The 11,747-nt window shown below is 39.6% G+C and overlaps 1 long non-coding RNA gene across 1 annotated transcript; it reads right to left on the bottom strand.

Annotated features, from left to right (window-relative positions):
- Positions 1 to 9,331: 9,331 nt before the first annotated feature.
- LOC123981929 lies at positions 9,332 to 11,481 on the bottom strand. Its single transcript, XR_006827856.1, has 2 exons — positions 9,866 to 11,481; positions 9,332 to 9,769 (listed from the first exon to the last, which is right to left on the bottom strand). It is a non-coding gene; the product is annotated as an uncharacterized LOC123981929 (long non-coding RNA).
- Positions 11,482 to 11,747: the final 266 nt, after the last annotated feature.

Here is an 11,747-nt window from a genome sequence, read left to right as displayed (position 1 = left end):
GTTTCTTGTTTTTTCACGTTTACCCTGTACCTTGTTGCTGTCTTCCCTAACCTTGTCCCTCTGTCTGTTTTCCTCCCAGGTACACTCACCCTCGTCCTCCGTTCGGCTGGGCTCATCCACTGGCCCACTCCTCTTTGGACTTCCCTCACGGCGTCCTCCCTGTTCCCCCGCCTCTCCACGCTTCCTCGGCCCCTGTGTTCCCCGGCTCTCTGGCCCCCTGTCTCCTTGGTTCCCCGTGCCTGTACTTCCCCGACGTCCTCCTCTCCCTCCAGTCCCTCTCACCCTTTTTCCTCCAATAAACCTCCTTCCTTCTGAGTGCTGCATTTGGGTCCTCTCTGTCCACACACCACACCCCGTAACAAAAAGATTGTCTGAGCTGAGTAGTTTTTGCTTTTTGTTACTTAATGCATGTGTCATCAGATCATTAGGCGCTTCTTTGAGCGAAATTTAGATTTTTTTGTGTGTGAGCTGATGCAAAGAAACATCTTAAAGCAATGAGGATGTTGTATTTAAATATAAGATCTGTAAGAACAGCCTATACCATAAACTATTAGTTATAAGGTTAAAAAAAAAAAACAACACTTTTTATCTAACTTGCTGGAATTATTTTCATTAGTCCTCTCAAATTTGGTGTGCTCATCCGTGACTAACTTGCTGCTCTTAGGCTGAGGTGAGGCCATACACATAACACAATGCTTTGACCTTAAACCAACATTCAAGAAGACATTTACGACTAGCTCCTCACTGTGAACTTCATTTCCTTGAAAGGTCAGGTGCCCATCGTTCTCAGAGTCAGCAGACCGGCACCAAGAATATTCACAAGAATCACAAGAATATCATTAGGAATCAATCACACAGATACACAGTGTGTGAGCAGTGAGAGACATACAACGCTCTTTGTCTTTCATTCACTCCAAATCTTTGTGATGTTACTTCAACAATTTTCTGTCCTAGTTTTCTTGTAGTGGAGTGGTCGCTGTATAGTGCTGAATGATAATTTTTCTGTATGTTCATATTAAAACCAACGGAGTAAATGTGGAGTACAAATCAGTGCTAAGCAGCGTGACAGGACAGCCTGGAGTGATCCAATTGTGTCTAATTTGCAAAGTCAGGACAGCTAGAAGAACAACCGCAATACAAATATACTCAAAAGGCAGACACAGAAAATAGCAAGTCAAGAAACACCAATCCTGACCTATCTCCAGTGGTGGACAGTAAGTACTTTTTTAAGGTTATTATACTTTACTTTACCTTCCATTTCATGATACTTTATACTTCTACTCTACTACATTTTAGAGGGAAATATTGTACCTTTTACTCCATTACTTTTATTTGACAGTTGTATTTATCTGTCTTGTGACACCTTACAAAAAAGCTACTTGGAGAACTGTAGTTATGTTTCAGATATGTATGGGTTATCAGCAGTTACACCAAAGATAGTTTCAAGTTGATGAGGCCCAGGTCCAAAAAATGAATCCAGATTTAAGTAGCAGAACTTAGTTTGTTCTTCTTTCCTCTCCATTAATCATCTCACGACCCCTCAGATTTATCTTGTGACTCTTTGGAGTGGGCTGACCCCCAGACTAGAAACCTCTGGACAAAACCAGCTAACTGCATATAAAGTAGTTACAATCAGCTCCACCTCAATCAGTAAAACATATCAGTATATCAGTCTAACTGGACATTTTTCTGCAGAACAACTACTTTTACTTTTGATACTTTAAGAACACTTCTGTTCTTTTACACAAGTAGGCTTTTTAATGCAGGACTTTAATGTACTTGTACTTGAGTATTTTTACATAGTTATATTGGTATTTTACTTAAGTTTAGGATCTGTATACTTCTTCCAACATTGAAGCCCTTGTACTATATTTGTTTTATTTCCATTTTATGCTACTTATGCTTCTCCTCTATATCTCAGAGGGAAATATTGCAATTTTTACTCCATTTACTTAACAGTTGTAGTTACAATACAGATTAAGTTATTTTATACAAGATACATGACCTTAAAAAACACAATGCATTGCTATAGCTTAGTCTACCCAACAGTACGTTAGTTAACATCAACTCGACCTCAACCAGCTGCAACATAAAATGCTGCTTGCACATTAATGCATCAATAATACTAATAATAATCCAATGTAATTTGTAGCTAATAATGTAATACTGACAGGAGCCATTTTTCAACAAATACTTTTACCGTACTTTTGATATTTTAAGTAGTAATACTTGTGTACTTTTACCTAAATGATATGTCTGGTGATATTATTTGCTTATTGTCAACAAATACCTTGAAAAGTCCAAAATCAACAATTAATTGATCCACTAACAGGCCTCATCTGTGCAGCCTTAGTCTTATGTGCGATAGTACTGTTGTCCAAAAACTATTAAAAACAGATCAATGAGACACCGTCACTCTGAGAGAGAAGTTCCTTTTTTAAAAAGACTACAGCCACTGTAATTCATTTTTACTCATTACGACATAGTACACTGCTCTACTGCTGTAAATACTCACCAGAGCAGTAAATATGTACTAGTCTGCAGCTAAATATAGTCCCCAACAAATGCACTATTTCCTCCTGTTTGAGTAACATTTGCAAAGCAACTACAAGGCACCTCTGTTTTAGGATAGTGTTTAGTTTTTAAAAACAAAATAAAGTCTGTTTTGTGACCTTGTCTTAAAAGTCCAGGAACCAATGAGTGGCTACAGACAGAGTTGGGAAGTCACAGAGTATTGAGAGACGGACTAATAAAGGGCTGGTTTTGGTCTTTTAATCAAATTTGTTGATACAAAACAATATAGAATATTGCCAGCCTTATCCTTTAGGTAACATTGTGATTTCAGGTATTTCTACAGCATGGTAAGGGATGTGAGAATACTTCCTCCACCACTGCCTCTCGCCCTGCTTTACAGAAGCACAAGAATCAGCTCATCAGCATGTGTCAACATTTTACTTACGCTTGTTTTGTCCTACCAATATTACAAAACACAAATTTACAATGATGAAGAGAGAAAAGCAGCATCCTCACCTTAATTTAACATTATTATTAACTGCTAAGCTTCTGCACAATGTTCACGTGAAAACGTCTGTCTATGCCACAACACAAACATCTGAGGAAGGGTCCCTAGGCTTGTGATATGCAATCACAGGCAATAGATGATTAGACAAGGTTTTCCCCTCAGCCCTGTCTGGAAAGCTGCATGATGCAACAACAAACTATGCAAATCTCTCTATCATCTCTCCGTTGGGTTGGATTGTGAACTTCCGTAATGAAGTGTTGATGTTTGGAGGCATAAATGATATGATCATCAGATAACACAGAAAATAAAGTCAGAAACTTAAAGCAATCATTACACATTTTACTTCTTGCTGAGAAGATCAATAACAATTTCATATCTGTATGTTTAATATAAAGCTACATGTGTTTAGTATAAAGACTGGAAGCAGGTGGAAAACCACTCGTCTGGCTCTTTCCAAAAGTAGCAAAAGCTGCCTATCAGCACCTCTAAAGCTCACGAATGAATAGGTTACTTGTTTAATTTGTACAAAATAAAAAACAGCAAGTTGTAACTTTACCAGGGCAGCTGTTTAACGGACAGACAGTTGGTGTTTGGTATGTGAGCCTCATAGGTGGGCTGATTAAACAGTCATGATCAGAGTCAGACAAACACACTGAGCCTGTAACTTTTTGTTGATGCAGCATAGTGCAGCTATGCAGCTACCAGAATTACAGTGTTTCTGCTGTTGCTCTATGTCATTAAACCACGTTTATGCTGCGCAATCATACGCAGTAGACACTGGTGCCAACAAGAAGTAGCCCTGTAGTAGTATTTTATTGGCCCAAAACTGGCTTCATTGCTCTACATTCAAAACTGTGGGGTTGCTTCGTCCAGTAATATACTGTCTATGTGTTTAGCAGGCATAACATCTTAATTTAGCGTGCTAGCATGCTAACCTTTGCTAATTAGAACTAAACACAAAACTGAGGCAGTTCTCAAAATCCCACTCATATTTTTCTTTGAAGAAAAATGTAATGAATTTGTGTTCCTCCATGTCCATAAAGGTGTCAATAACAGAAAGCAGACAATGCCATTTTCCAATTACATACCTGCTCATAAAGAAGCAGCTGCACCTTGGTGTTTTTAAAGGTTATCTCCACATCAGTGCTGCTGGAAATTGAAGCTAGAATGACATCTTGACATTCTCGTTGTTTGATAAAGAAGTTACTCAAGTAGTTTCCACGTTTATCCTTCAATGTGTAACTCTGACAACAGCCAGGGCTGGATTGGTAATCTGGCATACCGGGCAGCCGGTGTAACATAAATTATTTATATATTTATATATATATATTTTTTTTTAAATGGGCCAACCACCGGCCCATTGGGTGATTTTCTATTGTGACACTGGGCCGAGGCTTTAGCCTCGGATGTTTTGACTGTAGCCCAATAGAATGTAGCCTAACAACCAAAATATTTTCCATGTTAATATGCAGTGGATAAGCGCTATGGGTAAGAGCGGAGGCTACTCGCAATAATATTGCTACATTTTATTTTAAGTTCACATGACCCCCCGCCGTTACTGACCCTGCCTCCGAGTACGAGAGAGAGAGAGCGAGAGAAAGAGAGAGAGAGATGCTCACAGCTTCAGGGCTTGTCCGTGACTTCTGAGTTGTCTCTAGCAAAATTGTAATCAATAGCCTACATTAAAATATAAATGTTGTTGGTCAGTGTCTAGTCAATGTATTAACACAAACGGTTGACAGTCGCAGCAAAGTAGTAAGACAATATCATGACACCTGACAATCTGTGTGCTGCTGTCTGTCCCCCTCGCTGTGAGACACTATTAGTGGCGGCTCCTGCCAAATTTCTCAGGGGGGGCAATTGTTGCGATGATGGCTAAGGTGACCAGTTCAATGGTCTTCGTCTGCTTTAAGACAAGGATTGTTCCTTAGGCTACATACTGTACAATATTTGTGAACAGCTACATAGACTACTGAAGTTCATTGTCAATGTCTACAATGAATGAACTGCCCTCAGTTAAGATCAACAGATCTTTAGACCTTCGGATGTAAAGGCAACTAGCCTACTTTAGCTTTAATGAAAAAAAGGATGACTCTCACAATCATCTGATTTATCTGTGACAAACCTTTTATTTATGAACATCAAATCCAGAATAAAGCCAGTATTTACACATAAACAACAAGGCATGTAAGGGGAAATATAAAAAGTATATTCTATTGTTTTTGGTTTATTTTCTGTGTTGCTTTCCTACTTCTCCTTCTTTTTACCCTCCTCTGACAAGATGCCAGTGGTGACCACATCGTACTACCTCGTCTTTCTTCTTCGGTTTCTGGCAATAAAAGAAAAAAACAACACATCAAATAATTGTTAAGTGCAGCTAACTTTAAATTGACTCCATCACCACACATAAAACGTGGCTTAATCAGGTATGTGATTGGCAAAGGGCAAAAAAGCAGGAAAATATACTGAGACCACCCCAATACCCTGATTAAACTGGGGGCGGCTGTAACATGGAAGGTAAAGCAGGACCCATGACAATAACTTATTTAATGGATGTGTTGCAGTGGGAATCAAAGACAAGGGTCTAATCCACTGCACCATCGCAACCTTTCTATAATAATTATTATTTTGTATTCATTTTTACCAAACTTCAACAGCTAAATGTGCAACATGAAATAATTCAGTCTATAACTAAATAATGTAACTACTAACTTTCAAATTAGTTCAGTTGAAGTTAATACAGAGACAGCAGCAAAGGTTGTTGCCTGTTTAAGACCTGGTGGCCTGACTGTTAAAGAAACACTTATATTCTTCAGGAAACTCAAACAGCTGATCAGTCTCTATCTGTTCATAAACTGTAGGAAAAAGTTTGACATTTCAACTCTGGCAGCGGGCGGGCGTGTGCGTGAGACGAGAACGACCGCGACAGTTTAACGGGATCGCGCCAGTTACACATGGCCGTAGCCATGGTTACCTCGCGGAGCGCTTGTTTGCCTGTCTGTTGATGAGGAGCGCAGAGCGACCCGTGTGAAAAGGCCTTACATAGCCTAAACCCTGTCACAAACATTCACAAGAAATGAATTAATAACGTGCCAAAACCTTTAACATAAGGACGACTTAAAAAGCAACCACTCACACAGCAAAGTGTATAGGCTACATGAGTGATCAAGACTTAGACAACAAAGTCAAAGAAAACATTAGACATTAGACAGCCTCTAACAAGCAATAATCAAAACATTCCCAATTTATCTGATCCTTATTGTCAACTCAGTGTTGGGCAAGTTACTTATATAATATTAGGCCTACCTACTAGTTACTTAGCATAGGCTATAGACCTACTCCTTAAAAAAGTAATATTAGCTACTCTACTTAGACCACTATGGGTGACATATTATAACGCCACTCTCTCCCGATGAGGCCGAGCATCACTGGCAGCAGCGGCCGGAGTTTCTCTCTGAGTTTCACGTTGCTGTGTTGCTTTAGCTGATGCTTCAATTAGCCCAAGTATAGGCTAAATGTAGAACTATTCGCGGTTGAAAACTTTTTGCTGGTCGCACAAAGTTTACAACGGACGACAATGTTCTTTGCATCTTAGACTGTGACACAGTAATGGCAATAACGTTACTTAATACCTCTCTCTCTCTCCCTGTTCTCCAGTTGTCCTTTAGTTTCTTGGCTAACAGCTGACTTTATCAACATAAGGTCCGGTGCCGCTGACCTGCAGCGCAGTCGCGCATTCACGTCGGGGATGGTGCGTTCAGCAGCGCAGCTTTACTTGGATTAGTAACTGTAATAATACAACTGTTTTGAAAATAGTAATACGTTACATTACTCTTTACTGGGAAAAGTAATTTTGCAGTAGGCCTATTACTGCCCAACACGTTACGTACCACTGATGTGCGAGAGCGCCTGTGGTACACACTGCACAGGTGTGGAATTGGCCATTTCACTCGGCGAGGTCCTGTACCCCCCCAGTCTTTTTTTTATTTATTACAGATCTGCATGATTCATGTGCATCACATTTAACATAAGCATACAATTCGGTTTAATAATAACTATAAAGATTATTAGCTTAACCTATGGCATTGTACGGAGTATAAATTAGCCTAGTGGCTAGGGGACTTTTCCTCTCGTCATAGCTTAACTAATTACATGTATTATTTATACTGTGTCTTACTCACCGCTGGTAAAGTCGCTGCATCTCCCGACACAACACCACGGTCGAATTTTCAGCCTGAACCATAGACTGTATATAAAAACGTACGTTTTGTACAGCAGCTGGTCGTAGTGCGAGCAACAAGCTGGAGGACCGCCGAGTACTTTTCAGGTGGCAGAAGCGTAGCTTTGCTGCTGGGTGCATGACGTAAACACGTCGGCCGCAGCTCGAAAAAAAAAACTGTATTTACATGAAAGTCAGTCAGTAGAGATCTGGGCGAATTACAACTAGACTGCATTCGCACGAAAAGAGGCGGGACTCGACGGAACACAACTTGACGCTGATTGGACAGCGATATTCAGAGTCAAACTGTCTGTCAAAAACAGTCACAGCTGCAGCTAACTAACGGTGTGGTAGAAGGTCTGAGAAAAATCTCTTGCCTTGGCGGTGCGTCGCCCGGTCGCCCTAATGAACAAGCCGTCCCTGGACACTACTGTTTCACCGTCTCCAGGATGCTTCATTCCCTCTAAAGCGGCTTTGAGCTGCACTTTAAAAGTGAACATTTTGTGTGGAATCGTGGTGATATTTCTGTCTGATCACAAGTGTTTTCAGTTTCCTTTCTCTGGTGAAGAGCAGTGCGCTCGTCTCGGCTACAAGTCAAATTATTTATTTATATAAAAAAAAATGGGCAACGATCGTCCCATAAGGCCAATACTGACATTGGGCTGGCCCAATCACATCTCTTACTAGTCCCACTCCCTCCCCCTCTGCTCGATCTGTTTCTTGTGTTGTGGGTCAAAAAAATAATTCGCCAAAATATATATAATATAGATATAAACTAAAAAAATGAATAAGCCACTGATTACTATATTACATTCTATTATATTTTTATATTCTGAATTATCACTTGCCACCTATATTTGGTCCTTCCCTTTATAAAACTAAAGACATTTCCACCATAAATTGGTGCAGAAAATGTCTCCAGAATTCAGGAAATTAAGTGTTTTATGCTCAAAATCTTCAGGGGAATGAAATAAAATAAAAAACAGGAGAAACATATTTGACAGCAATACAGAATGCCTGAGAGCCTTAGAAATACTTTATTGATCCCCGAGTGGAAATTCTTTTGTCAATGGAGATGTTGTGGTCAGGAATAAAGACATTTCCTCAATGAATTGGTGTAGAAAAATTCACCAGAATGCAGGAAATGAAGGGGCAGTTTCCCAGACAGAGATTAAGGCTAGTCCTAGACTGAAAAGATTAGATATACTTCAGGACTAAATTGAGGCTTAAATTAAACCACCCAGGAGGCAGGTTTAACTTAAAGTTGTTTGTTAAAGAAGACACATGGATTACTTGGAGTATGTCAATGAAGAACAACTAATACCATCAGCTAGGCAAGTTCTTGCTGACAGAAGTGACCCATTGCAATGCTTTGATGAAATTAGTTTTCGGGATTGTTTTCAAATGCATAAAGTAAATGCTGTGGAGCTTATTTCACTCTTGGAACCCAGGCTTTCATCTGTTACCCAAAGAGGACGACCTGTACCACTTTGTCTGCAGGTGCTCATTACTTTACGATTATTGGCATGTGGCACCTTTCACAGAGAAACTGGGGACTTATGTGGTGTCAGTGAACCTACAGTATGCATGGCAATTTGTGAATTGAGAAGCCATTACATAAACTTCCCTGATGCTGCAACCCAGGCAAACTACAATTCTATGAATATAGGAACTTCTGTTTACACCATAATTGCACCCAACAACTACTGAGCTAAGGGGCTACAACCAGGCTCATGTGTGCACTAGGGGACCAGTAGAGCGCATGTTTGGGGTTTGGAAGGGTCACTTTCAGTGCCTTCGAAAAACACTTCGGTTCCAACCAAAAAGATGCTGCACTGTGATCATTGCAACAGCCGTTCTTCACAACTACCTGAAACAGTATGGATGCCCAGATCCCGATACAGGAGGATGACCATCTAGATGTACAACACAGAAGGACTTGCCTACAGAGATGCTTTTGCATCGTGCCACTTTGTCATTTTTGACATTACCTTTTCACACTTCTGCTGGGATCTGATACATTTTCACATGTAATGAGGAAGTTACTATATTTTAAAAGTGTATTTGTGTGGTATTAAAAACACCCAAAATGATTTAATAAGACAATTTATTTCAGATTCATGCATTGTTGTGATATGAGACAGTTTCATCTCTTTCTCCATCTTCATTTCCAGTTCTACTTGGAGGATCTTCATTTCCATTTCATGCTCCTCCTTAAGGTACTTCAACTTGTTCATGAAATGTGTGAAATGTGTTCATGAAATTCAATAGCCAGCTTTTTGTGGATTGTGACTCTTGTTTTGGTGACCAGTACTGGCAGACACTGCCACCCTAGCTTCTGAGGATATGGAGGGCAAGTTACCTTGCAGTGCTTCAGTTCTCCAAAAGTTGCTGGTTCTCCATTATTCCTGTCAGTAAGTCATCCAACTGATCAGTATCTTTATTTGCAGGTCCTCCACCAGTCTTAAACCTCTCTCTTCGGGCTTCTGCAGCAGTTTAAGGTTGATTTTTATATTTTTCCACAAAACCTGTATTGGATATAATACTGTAGTGTCAATCCATTGATATCACAAAACAGTGATAAAATACAGTTATCAAGGGCAATAAAGGTTGACAATTCTTACCTGAAGCTGTTGTATTGTTCTTGTTGATGTTTGTTCACTTGCATTAAGTTCATTACAGATGGATTTCCATGCATTCCTTTTCTTTGATTCCACAGCAGATGTATGCGGTTTGTCTTCATTGACCGGGTGTCTTAATACTATTGTCTTTACAAGAGTTTTCTCATGCTCAGTGAAGTTTTTTTGATTGTGGTCTTTTTTTCTGCTGCCATTGTTTTCCTTGAATTTACTTCTGCAGTTCCTTATGTTTTAGGATTTCTGGGTCCATTCCATGTTTTATAACCTCAATCCAGCTAATTCAGACTAGCACAGGTGGTTTTAAATTAATCTCGTTTACTTTAGTTCCAGACTTCATAGTCCAGGTGTTCTTAATCTCTAATTAGTCTGTGTTTCAGAAAGCCATTTATTGAGCAGTGATTAACTATTCTAGATTAAGGCCTAGCCTTGGCCTAATTTAAACACTGTCTGGGAAACTGAGGGTTGATACAAGTATGTCTCCAGAATGCAGGAAATTAAGTGTTTAATGTTTAATATCTTCTGGGGGAGTACCCCCAGACCCCCCTATCAACTATTTCGTCAATACATTTTTTTCCCCAAATACTAAGCCTATTAAAATACATTGTTGTCTTGTTGTTATGGTCCCACCATTTGTGCAGTGTCAAGTCTTATGGGCTAAGAGGTTTGTCAAACCCCTAATCTAAGCCCTGAACAGCAAGGATGGTGTATTGGTGAGGGATGTCCGACCGATTTTGGTGGGCCGCCTGGACAAAAAATGCCAGGGCCGATTTTTTGTCCCAGTCCAGCCCTGACAACAGCTATTGTGCTAGGCCACTTCGAAAATGTATTAGTTCAACCACATTCAAAAACCTCCTAATTACACTCACAAAATTGACAAAATTTTTGAAACTTACACTCAAATTTTAGGGTTTGAATAATGAAAAAGCTTTTGATCGCATTCATGAATAACAACTTTCATTTTGAGAAGTGTTAGTCTGGCTTGAGAGTTGACCTCAATATCAAAACTGCTCAAGATCAAGATTCACTTTAATGAGCTCTAAAGAGAAATTATTTTGCTGACATCAAAGTTGCTGGTTGATACATACACACACAAATAATACAATATATTCAGTAGATAAAACATGACAGAATATAAAAAACAGTAAACCTGAGGGGGAAAGCTGTTATTCTTTGGGATAAGGACATAATTAAAGAGGCAGAATTCCAATAATAAAACGGCATTTTGGATGAGCTGTAAGCAGAAGTAGGGAGGTCGTCATCAATTCTGAGAGAAGATAATAATTCTGCTTGTAAATGGCAGTGGTATTACTACTGCCTTTTCACGGCAGACAATCCTAGTACTGCCATTTCCATTTCCATTTCCAATAACAACAGCCATGTCAGTTCTTTTTTTATAGCCACACTATGTGGCTCCAGAGATGGAAAATGTCAGTGCACCGACCCACCACTTTGGTCCTTACTGAAATATCTCAACAAGTTTTAGATGGATTGCCGTTACATTTTGTACAGACAGTCATGGTCCCCAGAGGACAAATCTTACCAACTTTGGAGATCACATGACATTTCCTCTAGCACCACCATGACATTGACATTTTGGTTTTATACACTGAACAAAATTATAAATGCAACACTTTTGTTTTTGCCCCCATTCATCATGAGCTGAACTCAAAGATCTAAGACTTTCTCTATATACACAAAAGGCCTATTTCTCTTAACTATTGTTCACAAATCCGTCAAAATCTCTGTCAGTGAGCACTTCTATTTTGCCGAGATGATCCATCCACCTCACAGGTGTGGCACATCAAGAGGCTGATCAGACAGCATGGGTATTGTACAGGTGTGCCTTAGACTGGCCACAATAAAAGGC

Source organism: Micropterus dolomieu, linkage group LG13, assembly GCF_021292245.1.
Source record: "Micropterus dolomieu isolate WLL.071019.BEF.003 ecotype Adirondacks linkage group LG13, ASM2129224v1, whole genome shotgun sequence".
In the NCBI taxonomy this organism is placed as follows: Eukaryota; Metazoa; Chordata; class Actinopteri; order Centrarchiformes; family Centrarchidae; genus Micropterus; species Micropterus dolomieu.
This window is presented reverse-complemented; position numbering and strand designations above follow the sequence as displayed.